The sequence below is a fragment of the Zingiber officinale genome, chromosome 1A (assembly GCF_018446385.1).
Source record: "Zingiber officinale cultivar Zhangliang chromosome 1A, Zo_v1.1, whole genome shotgun sequence".
Lineage (NCBI taxonomy): Eukaryota > Viridiplantae > Streptophyta > Magnoliopsida > Zingiberales > Zingiberaceae > Zingiber > Zingiber officinale.
Window position 1 is genome coordinate 20,975,872 of NC_055987.1, and position 15,600 is coordinate 20,991,471.

At 37.4% G+C, this 15,600-nt stretch overlaps 1 long non-coding RNA gene across 1 annotated transcript; it reads left to right on the forward strand.

The window, feature by feature from the left end:
- The first annotated feature begins 13,939 nt into the window (after positions 1-13,939).
- LOC122000952 lies at positions 13,940-14,594 on the forward strand. The gene is made up of 3 exons (XR_006117245.1): positions 13,940-13,998; positions 14,083-14,185; positions 14,534-14,594. It is a non-coding gene; the product is annotated as an uncharacterized LOC122000952 (long non-coding RNA).
- Positions 14,595-15,600: the final 1,006 nt, after the last annotated feature.

The window sequence follows — 15,600 nt, forward strand, 5'->3', positions numbered from 1 at the left end:
CCAGGCCTCAACGCCCTTCGGATCACCTCACACATTTCTGCGCTTTTGATCACCTCATCATCCCTTGGACCATTGCTTGGGCCTTTTATAGGAAGGTCGAGGAAGGCGGGAGGACGCCTTCGTCTCCTCCTTGCCATTTGTAGCAACAGGACGAACGAGAGATGAATCCCTTCGTCTCCTGTAACACCCAACATCTCCTACTTGTCCAAGTCAATTCATAAGGCTATATGGTCACATACACCATGTCAGTCACATAGACTACAAGATGATCATGTTATGAAGACCAAAGCAAAATTTGTAACGACCACCCTTCTTACTACTACTACACTCTAAGGATGACCGTTACTTGACTTACTAACTCTACTTAACCGGTATGATAAAAATCTTTAGGAAAACCCTACCGAAAAATTTAAATACCTAACTATATTAAATACATATAGAGTATACTCAACCACTTAAATATGTAATTTCACAACCACGCAAATAATAGCACAATAAAAATATGAAACTACTCTAGCAATGGCAAACAACCCTATCACTCCAACAATAGGAGGTATCAAACTACAAATGCGGAAATGAACTCAATTTCAATATAACATTAAAAGAGAACTAAAGGAAAAGTCTTGATAATTTTGCCAGCTAATTCTGGATCTCTCCATAGTCCTGGCATCACACACACTGTCACAGCATCTCCTTGTCGCCTTCCTTCTTATACTTTTCCTTTTCCTTTATCTGCAGTAGGAGGAAAATAGTATCTATAAGCTAAAAGCTTAGTGAGCGCTATCCTACTCACAAAAACTCGATATGCATGTATATAAATAAAAACATGCTCATGCTCATAAATGACAAAGAAATCAACTAACTGAAAAGCTAACATGTATAGCTAATCATGCTCATAAATAGCAGTAAAGGAATCATGCTAACTGAAATACTAAACATGTATAGCTAATCATGCTCATAAATAACGAAGAAACTAACTGAAAAACTAACATGTAAAGCCAATCATAGAACTATCATGTGTATCACTAAGAAACTGAATTGATACCTAAGCTAAACTAATTAATGCTAAACTGAGTCTAACTTGTATTCACATAACTAATTTGTGAAGTTTTGAAAACTATTTACATAATAGATTAAAATAATAATCATCTTGATGGCCCAAGAGCTTGTACGTGCATGCGCGCATCCCTAACTAAACCCGGATTGCAAGTTCCAGTCTAGTAGGGTTTACTAGGTTATCTAAACCTAGGGACGACTGTGGGAGCCCAACCCAATGGATATCTGACACCGCTAAAATAAAATATTGATTTCATAGCTAATTTTCTTACCTTGCTTTAACTAGGTTATCAACCTAGAACTAGGTTATCTGAACCAAGTGTTGGCGAGCCACCCATTGGACCGTAGTCCCATATAAGCTGAAAAGACTAAATAAGTTATTTTAAATGCTTCTACTGCATTAATTGAGCTATTAAAATGCCTATTGTAGCATTATATTGAGCTAAGCATTTTATCAAGCACTTGGTGTGCAATAGAACACACCCTACTACAAAGCTTAACATAAATCTGCATGCAAAGCCTAACAAAATCCATATTAAGCCTATCAAATCATACTTTACTTATAAAATGCATGCTATAAAGATGAGCAAAGAAAGCAACTTGGACTTTCTAAACATCGTCGAAATAAAAAGGTAAGAAAGCTAACTTAGACTTACTAAACATGTAAAATTTGTAAGAAGAAAGCTAACTTGGACTTTCTAAACCTGCTGTAAGGTAGAGCAAAATAAACTAATTCTGAACTGTTATAACAAGGTTATTCTTGCCCTTAAACCAGTAACAAATAATCTATCCAAACTTACTAGTATACTAAGTTGTGCATGCTCATTTAGTGGCAAGGGAAACTGAATCAGCATACTACTACATGCTATAATCCTTAACATAATTGGAAATAAGCACCTTTCATGGAAACCGAGATATAAGAAGGGATATTGCTGTTATCAAACATCTATGCATGATATACTAAAGCCTGTATCACTAAAATCTACTCATGTTGAATTATTTCCAATTAAGCAAAGTATAAGGAAAGGTTGCTTCTAATGGTCGGTAAGGATGTATTCTACACTTACCAACATAACAATAAAACTGCTCGAGTTTATAAAATAAACAAGCAACCAAATTTGCACTGCTATTAGAAGCAACACTACAATATAAATGATTCCACACCTGTTTAAAGAAGCTAGACTAAGTTTGCACTTGCTAATAGGCAAAGTATAATCCGGTTCTGCACTTGCTAATAGGAAAACATAATCCTAGTTTCTTAATTCTTTTACATATCATGTGCATTACATGTGCAGTTGATGTAGGACTTCCAAAAATAGATATTTACTGGTTGTTTTGCTAATGTTCCTATAATGTGCTGTCAAGGTCAAGTAGGATGCACTAAAATCTGTTAAACTTGAAACCTATACAAAACCTATTCGAGAAATCTAAACATGCTCTTCTTTGTGCTCACTTCTGCCCACAGAAACACATGGACAGCAATAACCTAACCATCAATTCACGGTAGGAAACAAAAATGGCAGCGATCATCTAAAACAAAGAAAACCACTTATCTAAGGGTTTCATCTTTATTCATGTGAATAAAATCTACACCACAGCAATCATCCAATCAAGGAAAACTCACGGCAGACTCAACACAAGGAAACTTCAAACAAATCCGAAAGCAAAGAAAACAAATCGAAGCTCGGAACTACTCCTACTGCAGGTGAGAAGCAACTCACCTTCGTTTCCTTGATTCACAGCCGAAGGAGGAACTTCTAATTCTTCTAGGGCTTGCGGCGAGCTTGAAATCTCGGTCTTCTTCGCGCCTTCGAGTTCTCCTTTACGAGAGGAGCTTGGATCGGTGAAGAACTCACGGAAGAAGGCTCACCGTGGGAGATGAAGCCTAGCTACTCGTCTAGTAGACCATGCTTGTCGAAAAGTCGAAGAGAAATTTGAGGGAAAAGAAAATAATTAATCCCTCTCCTAACTTATCCTTTTATAACTTAAGACCAATTCTTATGAATACATTTCTACAATGCGCATTGGTTAAGTTGTTTGACCAAATCAAAGGTCAGGTTTGAATCCTTCGCACAGACCTTTCAATTTATTTTAAATGTTCCAACTTCCTTAAATATTTGTTGCGCCTTTATCTATTTAGCGCTAGCCCACTGTTGTTGATGTTTTGCAATGGCTCTCGTGTTCGTCTTCAGTTGCAACCATTTTTCCTTCTTATTTATTTTCTGTTTCCTAATTACTGCTTAAATAGAATTTTTCTCCATCTATAATAACAAATAACTGTTTGCAGATTTGGTTAATCCCAGGTCGCAGCTTTGATTCCTCATCCGCGCACTTTTATTTTCAATTTATTTAAACATTCCTAAATACTACTTATATATATTTCGCTCTATATAAGATTAACAAAAATTTGGTAGCTCAGCTGGTTGGCCGCATCCGATTAGAACTTGGTTCGGGTCCGGGGTCTTGGGTTCAAAACCCAGCTTTAACATATATATTTTTTGTTATTTTTTTAAACTTCTTCCTCTTGGTAAAAATACCAAACGAACTCCAAAAATTCCATAAAAATACTCTAAAAATTTCTAAAAATCTCTAGAATTTTTCTAAAACATTTCTAGATTTTAATAAGGTCTTTTAGAACTCTAAATCATGAAATTTGGGGTGTTACAAAATTAGTCACAAAGACCAAATAAGTCATGTAGACTTTATGAGGATCAAGTCACGAAGACCAAAGAAAAATTAATTAGTCACAAAGATCAAATAAGAATATTCATTCCATACATTAGGGAAAATGGTTCGTGCGACAGCAAATATATTGAGCATTCAACTGCTAAGAAGATTGTCACACCTTTCTTAGCTGCTCCATAGAATGAATCAGAGATATAAATGTCCATAGAACGAATCAGAGACATAAATGACTTGCCTTTACCCCAGATTAAATTATTTACATCATTATGAACATCTCTAATCCCTCATATTGACTATATGTCAAGAGCATATTCAACATCTCCAATCAAATAAATTATTCATAATTATATTTTATGTACTGAACTAAAAATGTAACTGGTACTAGTGAATAAATGTCACAGATATAAATCAATTTTAATCTTCCTTTTTAGCTAGAATATATTCATTCTAATCAGTCGCTTTCCTAGTTATGCTCCATAGACCGAATCATCCATAGCCAATAGGAAACATGCTAAAGTAGTAGACACTGATCAGAACTTCAAGTAGACAGCTAAATAGTCACTTAGGGTAAGATCGAGATTAACTTATAATCTCAAGGGTCTCACATAGTAGAGAAACAGGGATCCATTCTCCTACTACCCTTCTTGTCGCCATAGCACATGTGGTATGAAACATATGCTACGATGTTATTCTCTTTACTAAAAAAGAGCGCATGTTTTTCCCAAATTTAACATCGTACAAATTTCGATCTAGACATACCTAATGTCCAATCCTGAATTCAACATATGAATTCCAATCTGGCTTTAAGCAGATTCAGTAAATGGTGGGTGCATTTACTCCAATCATTACACAAATGATCTCATCTTGCTACAATTATCACGGCGACCTTAACTTATGGGTATATCTCTATTCATAGCTACATAAGCTATCCCATAAGCAATGGTCTTACCTCTATTCGTACTTAACAAATAGAGATGATTGTCCATGTGAGTGGACCAATCTCAATCTGCCAACATGCTTATCGAGACTTTTATTCGAATGTAACAAAGACATATACACTGAATAAATCATGATATTTTTCATTTATCAAAATATCTTTACAATTAGTTACATTCTTCGAAGTCCGAAAGACTTCACATGTCCATGAAATGACTCTTTAGTCAATGGCTTAGTAAAAAGATCAGCAAGCATATTCCGTGTAGGGATGTACTTAAGAATAATCTTTTTCTTGTCAACAATATTCCTTATAAAATTATACTCAATTTCTATATGCTTGCCTTTGCTGTGATATTTGGGATCCTTGGAAAAAGCTATCGCAGCTTGACTGTCATAGTACACTGTAACAGGACTCCCACTATCCTCAGCAATCTTCAGATGCTTCAGGAACCTTCTTAGCCAGACAGCCTCTTGCACAATCGCTGCACAAGCCACATACTCAGCTTCCATTGTCGACAAGGCTACACAAGCCTGCTTCTTGTTGTTCCATGAGATGGTGCCACCATTCAGCAAGAAGACATAGCCAGATGTGGATTTTTTGTCATCAAGGTCACCTGCCCAATTTGCATCTGTGTAGTCACTTAGGCTCATTTCTTATCCTTAGAAGCAGAGGCAATAATTTGTTGTTCCTTTGAGATATCTGAATATCCTCTTCGCCGCTTTCCAGTGTCTCGATCCTGGGTTTGACTGGAAATGACTAACTAAGCCAACAACATAGCTTATATCAGGATGAGTACACAACATAGTGTACATCAAACTACCAATATCACTGACATATGGTTTCTTCTTTATTTCGACTATTTCCTCAGGAGTCTTGGGATACATACTTTTGCTCAAAATAGTACCTTTCGCTTTAGGCGTCTGTTTAATGTTGCAATCTAACATATTGAAGTGTTATAGCATCTTAGTGATATAAGCTTCTTGAGACAACCCCAAAAGTCTTTTTGATAGGTCTCTGATGATCTTCACTCCTAAGATGTACTCTGCTTCTCCCATATCTATTATGTCAAATTGTGATGAAAGCTAACTTTTGACTTCTATCACACACTTTATATCGCTTCCAGCTATTAGCATATCATCAACATATAATGATAAAATGACAAACTTTCCTTTCTCCTTTCTTAGGTAAACACAATGATCCTCATTGACCATTTTGAAACCATAAGACAATATTACTTCATTAAATCTTATGTTCCATTGTCCTGACGCTTGCTTTAGCCCATATATAGACTTCCGAAGTCTACATACCTTTTTCTCTTGAGCTTCAGCAACATAACCTTCTGGTTATACCATATAGATTTCTTTGTCAAGATTATCATTAAGGAAAGCCATTTTTACATCCATCTGATGTAATTCCATGTCATATTGTGCTACTATAGCTAGAATGACACGTATTGACACAAACTTCATAACTGGGGAGAATGTCTCTTCAAAGTCAATACCCTCCATTTGGGTATATCATTTTGCAACTAATCAAGCTTTGTATCGATTAATCGATCCATCTGCTTTCCTCTTTACTTTGAGAATCCACTTATTCCCAATAGCCCTTCGGCTTGGAGGAAGATCGACTAAATCCTAAACTTGATTCGTTCTCATTGACTTCATTTCTTCATCCATTGCAACTTTCCATTCTTTTCTAACTGAGCATCTCAAAGCTTCTTCAACTGTTCGAGGTTCCTCATCATCAACCGGGAGAATCATCAATGCCTCATTCTCAATATCAAACCTTCTCCAAGGAATAATCTGATGACTACTTCTTCGAAACTGACTCATTCAGTGGCAAATTACTCCCACTAGGTTGATTAGATTCAGGCATCTCCTGATTTGTTGATAAAGGAACATTATCCTTCTCCTCTATCTCATATGGAGGAATTGTCTTATCAACCTCACCTCGTGTTGGGAACTTAGTTTAAAGAAAAGTAGCATCTCTTGACTCTATTTCAGAGATGGTTCCATCTTGTCGCTCACCAATAAAAATATAACCCTTAGAAGTCTCAGAGTACCTTATAAAGATACACTTCTTACCTCTTGGTCATAATTTTCCATGTTCGTGAGTCTTATCATGAACGTAGGCAGCTGACCCCCAAGGTCTCAGATTACTTAAATCTGACTTTTTGACTGTCCAACGTTCATGTGGGGTAGATGTAACTGACTTTGAAGACACTTTGTTAAGTATATAGGTCGCAACTAATAATGCATCTCCCCAATAGAAGATTGCAAATTAGCCTGCACCATCATAGACCTAACTATTTTAAAAAGAGTCCTATTTCTTCTTTCAGCAACCCCAATTTGATGTGGAGTTCCAGGGATAGTTAGCTGTCTAATAATCCCTTTCTCATTACACATTGTCTTGAACTAATCAGACAAATATTCACCTCCACAATCAGTGCGTAAGGTTTTAACCTTACGTTCCAATTGATTCTCAACTTCGTTCAAGTAACGAATAAAGTAATCTAATGCTTTAGATTTGTGAGAAATCAAATACACATGACCAAAACGCGTAAAGTCATCAATAAATGTAATGAAATAAGAACTTCCATTTCTAGCCTTTATATTCATTGGACCACAAATATCCGAATGAATTAATTACAATGGTGATTCAGCCCTAATAGCCTTACCAAATGGTTTCCTAGTCGTCTTTCCAGCAAGACAATGCTCACATATAGACAAGTTAATCTTAGCATGAGTGCCTAAAAGACCCTCCTTAGTTAATCTATTCATTCGTTCTTGTCTTATATGTCCTAGCCTAGCATGACAAATGTCATCATTAACATCAGCATTACTAGTAAGAGCAATGTTTGAAAAACAACCATCATTATTATTTGGTTCTACATTAAGAACCATAAAACCATTTGTTACATAATCATAACCAATTAACATAAATTTAATTCGAAGTTCTACACAATGGCTATAAAAATTTACATTGTAACCTAAATCAAGAAGGTAAATGACAGAAACTAGATTTCGTCGAATCTCAGGAGCATACAGGACATCATGTAAAAATAAGGTGCGCCCACCACGTAGGTTGAGCTTGCAAGTGCCAATGCCTTTGACTTCAATTCATGCATTGTTTCCTACATATATCAATTTGTTGCCAGTTGGTACCCGACGGTACTCCACATATGTAGCTCGATCACGTGCTACATGATTCGTTGCTCCTAAATCTACAATCCACAAAGGATATGAATAAGCTAACAACACTGTACTTGCAACATATTTCTCGTAGAAAGAAGATAACAATGGACCTACCTTTTTAGTCTCAGTACAATCCCGAGCAAAATGACCCTTCTTGCCACAGTTGAAGCAAGTCAACTTGCACATAGGTCTTTGTCCATATCTCTTTCCTTTCTTCTTGATTTGGTTTTAACAGCAACAACACTAGCCTCCTTTCCTTTTCCCTTTCCTTTCTTAAACCATCTTTTCTTATTCTTGGAACTATAACCTTCATCTACAAAAGCTTGACCAGAAATCCTTGCGGATTCAATCCTCTTCACCTCAAGTTCAACATGGCGTGAGACATCGATGAAAGTCTTGATACTCTCACTGTGGGTCAGATTCTGTTTCATCGTTTCCCAAGAATCAGGAAGGGAACGGATAACTGTTTGAACCTGTTGTTCATCGGTCAATGCATGACCAGCAGTCTTAAGCTCTCTAATCATGTTACCCATCTCCCTGAGATGTTAGGCTATGGTAACATTCGAGTGTTTTTTATAGCTATCAAACTTGATAGTTAGCTGACGGAGCTTACTCAGACTGACTCCACTGTACTTCTCTCTAAGGGCTACCTAGACAGCATAAGTAGATGGTAATGGCTCATACTCAAATACCAAGGCATCCACCATTGAACTAATCAATATAACCTTAGCAATGGAGTCCTTCCTTTTTCATGCCTTATAGGCATCAAGGTCACGTCTGTGTTGTGTTGTAGAACCATTAATCGGTTCCTCCATGATTTGATTTACAGCCTCTAGAACTTCTTGTTTCTCAAGAACATATTGTATCTTGAGGTGCCAGATTTTGTAGTTATCTCCATATAATTTCTCACCCTTATTGAGTTTAGCTATGATATTTTTAGTTGCCATGATCTATATAAATAAATACATTATTTATTATTTCAATGTAATTCAAATATGTGCAATTATTTATTAACTCAGTATAAATTAGAGTTAGTTTACAAAATCAAGTGATAACATTGTTTCCACTCATCATTTGTATGTTATAATATAATCAACATTGATCAATTATATTACACATATCCCATCTAATGAACGAATCATTATTAAAATGAACTAATCATTTTTCATATGAACTAATCATATCATGAAATGAACTAATCATTTCCAAGTTTGTTGACATATAACATAACTTTTCATTATATAATTCTGTTCGTACATAACGACAGAAATTATTACATGACTCAAAAACTAGATGAGCTAACACTGTTAGTACATAACGACAGTAAACAGACCACTAGTAACATAAATAAGTTAGCACTACTCCCACTAGGATAAATGCTAGAGCAGTGGGTAATTGCATCCCGTTTATCTCAAATTCTATGATGGGTGGTTCAGCCTCAGATGTATTCATCAGATCCATTTCTGGATCTTCTACACACTCTTGAGGATCCTCCTCTGATTCTTTGGGATCCATCTCTAGATCCTCCTCGGGATCCATCTCTGGATCCTCCTTAAAATCTTCAGGATCCATTTCTGGGTCCTCTTCAAATTCTTCGAGGTTCATCTTCGGATCGGATCATCCTCAGATTCTGCGGGATTTGGATCCTCCTCTAAATCTTCAGAATCCATTTCTGGATCCTCCTCAGATTCTTCGAGGTCCATTTCTTCGGGATCTGGATCCTCTTCAGATTCTTCAGGGCCCCATTCCAAATGAAGTAACTCCCTACACATCTCTGAATATGAGATGTGCTCATCAGAATCATCCCAAAGTTGGAATGCTATCTGCCTTAGATGTTCCGATAATGAATAAACCAGAGACCATCTTCTTTCTTTTTCTTGGACTGGATACCCTTCTTGCTCGAGATTCTAGAACAACCAATCAAGTCAACCAATAAGCCTACCGACTCCGTGATCCGGGTCATATTCCAGCTTCTTGATCTCCTCCCATAGCTCATGTTGTCGTTCATAGAGACCAGTCATCGTGTATATCGTTCTTTGTATCTGGAATTGAAAATCATGATGTTAGTACAAAACCGACAGACCAATAACAAAAACTGGTCAAATTCAATTCCCACATATAGAACAAAATATACAGAATGCACAAGCAATTAAGAAAAATAAATTTCCTTATTTTGGGGAGTCTCATGTGAATGACACATTGGATCGGTCGATCAGGAATCTGGATCTTAAACTTAATCTATTGTCCTCGTTAGAACTAATCTAATTGGACAGGGATTTCTGACCTATGTTCTATTATTGTTTAAGCCCATTTGAGTCAATTTCAGACTTATTGATCAAACTTAGGTCAGTTTGATTCATCCAATTGTCCATTGGATTAAGTCTGACCCATTAGAACAAATCTAATCTTTTTGATCAAATCTGACACAACAAAACTAATCTGGTCATATTTGATCAATCCAACTTCTGTAATCAAGATTACCCCAATTAATTCAATAATGAACTGAACTGGTTAAACCAACAAATAATTTAAATCAGATATAGGTATTATTGAATCAAACTAGTCGACTTAAATCAACTAATAATTTAAACCAGACCTGGGTTTGATTAGACAAATTGGTCTGATTCAATTTTCAATAAATTAAACCATAAATTAATTAAATATTTATTTATTAATTAATAATACATTTCCTTATGTATTTAATTAATTAATAAGTATATTTAATTAAAATTTAAACATCACTGTATATAATATACATGAAGAGAGAAAAAAATATACATGCACTGTACTTCGTTAAAAAAAGCTACTGTTCATGCTTTTTTTTTCATGCCGTTTTTTTTCTCTTGAATCGATTCAAGTGCATGCGTTTTTTATTTATTCATTGTGCTTCGTCAAAATGAAGCACTATTCATCCTTTTTCTCTTCAATCGATTCAAGAATCTATTAAACCACTGTGCGCGATTTTGAATCGATTGAAATGAAATTTCAATCGATTCAATTCAATTGAATCGATTAACCAATCGATTCAATTGATGAACAGTGCTCACTGCTCATCTTCTTCGCGACAGAAAGGAAAAAAATGCGAGATTTTCTCATGCTGATTTTCATGCTTTCAAAACTATGCTCTGATACCATTGTTGGTTCTTTGAGAGCATGAAACAAAACCGAAATTAAAACAGTAACCACTCATAGTGATCTCCCGATGAACTCGCTAAAGATATCGTCGAAGACGTCGCTGCTACTATTGCCGAGAAGATCACCACTCGAAACCTCCTCAAACTTTTTCACGAACCAAATCCCAGCCTCTGGACGTTCTCCAATGCTCACTGATCACCTCACAACTTCGTTGCGCTCTCTGATTACCTCCGCTTCATCCACTACTAGTCCATTCCTTGGACGCTCCTTTTATAGGAAGGTCGAGGAAGGCGAAGGGGAAAGGACGCCCCTTCGTCTCCTTGGCGTTTGCAGCAATGAGACGTTTGCAGCAACGAGAGAGACGAATCCCTTCTGTTAGATTATATAATTTAGATTATATAATCTATTAGAATTATTTGTTATAGCCTTGAGGGCAATTTAGTCTTTTACCTTTTCAGTTTATGATTTAGATATAGTCTTTTACTTTTTCAGTTTATGGTTTAGATTTTTTCTTGTAATTAATTATATAAGGCCTTGTACTCTTTATTTTTCAATTAATTTGAATTCAATAATATGACTAGTTTTTCCCTTCTCTTATTTTTTACATGGTATAAGAGCGATTCTCCTTCTTTGACCTAATTTTTTCTGCCGCCCCATGTTATTGCTTAATGTTGCCACTGCCGTCTCCTATTGCTGCTATTGATTTCAACGTCAACATCTATTTTCTGTCCTACTGCTGTTGATTTCGGTGTCGACATCTATTTTCTATCGATTGCGCCGACGTCCTATGTTGCCGATTTCTATATTTGACATCCTTTTCTGTCTCAGATTCTTTGTGTGACCACGGGTCGTCCTGATATTAGGTTTTTGCAGATCATACAAATGTATATCCTTACAGTTTGGTTATTCTGAGAATTATTTGCTTTGTCATCATGTCTGGTTGTGCAGATGCTTCATGAAAATCTGATTCATATTTGTTTGAGCAGTTTCAATTCCTTGCTTCACAGCCCTCTGTCAAATCAGCTTCCTCTCATATAGGTTTGTCGTCGTCTGATATTTCAAGTATATCTTCATCCTTATGGATTTTGGATTCTGGTGCCTCCCATCATATGTCATCCAATTTGTCATCTTTTGTTTCTTTTTCTCCCAGTTCATCTATATATATTGTGACTGCTGATGGTACTCCTATATCATTAGTAGGTGTTGGTTCAATTGTTACATCTTCTTTATCTCTTACTAATATTTATTATATTCCGAGTCTTACTTTAAATCTTGTTTCTGTTAATCAATTATGTGAGTCTGGATACCTAGTATCTTTTTCTTCATCCAATTGTTATGTTCAGGACCCATAATCTCAGAAGCTAATTGGGACAACCCATAGGCAAGGAGGACTATATATTTTAGATCAACTCAAATTACCAGAAGTTGTAGTTTCGAGTGTGGATTTATCGTCTTTTCATCTAAATCATTCATCTTCTGATTTTTATTTGTGGCACTCTCGCTTAGGTCATGTTTCAGCGTCTCGTTTGCAGTTTTTAGCCTCTATAGGAGAATTAGGACCTTTAAAAAGTTATGATATTTTTTATTGTAGTGGTTGTAAACTGGCCAAATTTTCTGCCTTACCATTTTCTAAAAGTCTTTCTTTTTCTTCTGCTCTATTTGATCTTATCCATTCTGATGTGTGGGGACCCTCTCCTATTCCTACAAAAGGGGGGCCAAGGTATTATGTTTCGTTTATTGATGATTGCACTCGTTACTCTTGGGTCTATCTTATGAAACACAGGTCTGATTATCTTACAATTTTCAACAACTTTAGAGCTCTTGTGAAAACTCAACATTCTAGTGTCATAAAGTGTTTTCGTTGTGATTTGGGAGGTGAATATACTTCGAATCAATTTTTACATTTACTTGCTTCTTATGGTACTATTAATCAAACCTCGTGTATAGATACTCCTGAACAAAATGGCGTGGCTGAATGAAAATATAGACATCTTGTTGAAACAACCCGTTCATTTTTATTGTCTGCCAGTGTTCCTAGTACCTTTTGGGGGGAAGCAATCCTTACTGCAGCTCATACCATTAATAGAATTCCAACCTCACACAATTCAGGTTTGTCACCTTTTGAAAAATTGTATGGGAATGCTCCTAACTATTCTTCTTTGTGTGTTTTTGGTTGTACTTGCTTTGTCCTTCGTCCATATGCAGAGCGTAATAAGTTAGCCTCTCGGTTTGCTCTTTGTGTCTTTCTGTAAAATACCGGAAAATAGGCGGATATTAAGGGAATTTTTCAGAATTTTTGAAAAATTTTCGGGAATTTTTCGGAGCTCGTATGGACGAGTTCACGGGGATAAAAACGGGGCCCGGGAAAGCCTGTTTAGGCTACCCTGTTTTATTGAGGAAAAGATTTATTTTCTTTTCCTTTCTCTTTTCTTCTTCTCTTATTCTTTTCCCGCGAGCCGTGCGTGCCCTATTTCCCCGACCCTGAGCGGTTCCCCTTCTTCCTCTCTTCTCACTCGGCGCCGATCCCCTTTCTTCGTTCTCCTCTCCTCTCAGCACCTTCTCTACCCGACGCTGCCGCCGGCCGAGTTCCTTCTTCCCGCACAAAGCAGTGCAGAGACAACCGCTCCTCCCCGCTGCACATCGTGATCCCGACTCCTCTGTGCCGGCACCTGAGCCCTAGCGCCGACCGCCGTCCCTTTGTGCCCTCGCATCTCCGCCGACGCCGCCTCCCGATTCCTCTCCCCTCCTCTAGTCCGACGAGTCATCGCCGGCCCCTCTTCTGTACTGGTGCCCTAGCCACAGTCGACGCCGCTTGGAGAAGTGCCGACGGTCTTCTTCCCACTGCTGCCAAAGCCCTAACTTCTTCGCCATCCGCCGCCGTCGAACGGAGAGTGCCGGCCACCCTTCCTCTGCCCTCGAGCCCGAGTCATATTGCCGAGCTCTTTTCCCTCCGTGCTGTCTGCCCTAGATCACTGGAATTCAGAAGATTAAGTAAGTCTTCGGTTAGAAGCAGCAACTCAAGCTTTGGAGTGTTCCCTTCCGTGCTCAAGTTCAATTGCTTGGTTTTTCTTTCAGCCACCTACAGTGCAGCAACAGGGGATCATATGAAATTGTGGGATCTGTTCTCGGCAGCAAATTTGTCTCTGCTGTGGATTAACAATCAAGGCTGAGGAATAAGGTAAGGAGTAGGGCATTTGATACATGTTATTGATCATGATTTTAATTCGATTATTTTAGATGGTTGATCATGTGAAGATTTGAATTAGGGTTATGTTTGAATTAAATTTAAAATGGAATGTGTGATTCATCATGTTTTAGATGCATGGGTAATTGGACATAGGTTTTGGATTTTTTAATCAAAGGGTGGATTGAGGATTAGGTAACTAATCCTAATTGATCGTCAAATTTGTTTAGACAAGATGATGGTCATATGATTTGGGGTTTTCCCTAATTTAGGGTTAGAGAGTTTTATTTAGTTGTTTATGAGAAATGTAACTAAATAAAATATATTACATTGATGGCATAGGACTTTGACGCGAGACGAGTATCTCGGAGTCAGATTTGGACCATTTTATCGGAGGCGGGTACTTTGACTTATGTCTTTTGATATGCATAATAAAGTGTTTAACATATAACAATGATTGTGTTATCCTTTTGATTCGGTTGGTCACTACATGATCTGTTACATGTTGTTTGTTTATTTATTATGCACTACATGTTATTATTGACCTGACCATACATGCTTTCGGTAGTGACCCAACCATGTGATACATCATGTTCAGGACCTAGGGTTTATATGATACCCTATCTGTTTGTGTACCTTCCATCTGATACATTGACTTGTGGTACACCTTTTATTTATGTATGGATCTTGTTATGCTATTCATGAGATTACCATGCTTAGTATCATGCATCATGTTTGCATGTTGTGCGATTGTCGGCTCCACTATGGTTGAGTCCATCGCCAGTTACATGTACTGCACACACCACCACCCATGGATTAGTGGTATATCGATGTGTGTGGCGGTTCTGCTTGCTCCGTTGGTCGAGGACTCGGTGGTAGCCGTGATCGCCTCCGCCTGTTTAGCTCCGTTGGCATTTAGTGTAGCGCGTGGTAGGCCGGCAGATGGTGGACTCTGTTTGGCTCCGTTGGTCGGAGACTCATGCTTAGCCGTGATTTTCCTCCCATCATTGTGTAGGGAGATGAGAGCATTGAGCTCCCCATTTATGATTTGGGGCGGAGGGAGTACTCAAGCGACATTCCGTCCACTCGATCCTGTCGGGAGCGGTGATGTCCAAGTCGCGGTCACCATATACATTTATTGCATTTTATTGTTGTGATTCTTGCACTTATATCTGCATTTGTATGGATGCATTTGATTGACATGCATACAGGATTATGATTTCTTGATCCGACGACCTGTTACCTTTGTACCTTGATTCCGGTTAGTACAGTTATCTCCTGATTTTGTTTCAGTTGCATTTATTCCTTCTGCTCAGAGATGCTAAGTCTCATTATATATGTCATTATTTGTTTTATTATTGATCATTTTCTTTAGTGTTGCTCGCCTCCATTGTTCTATTTTCAGGTTG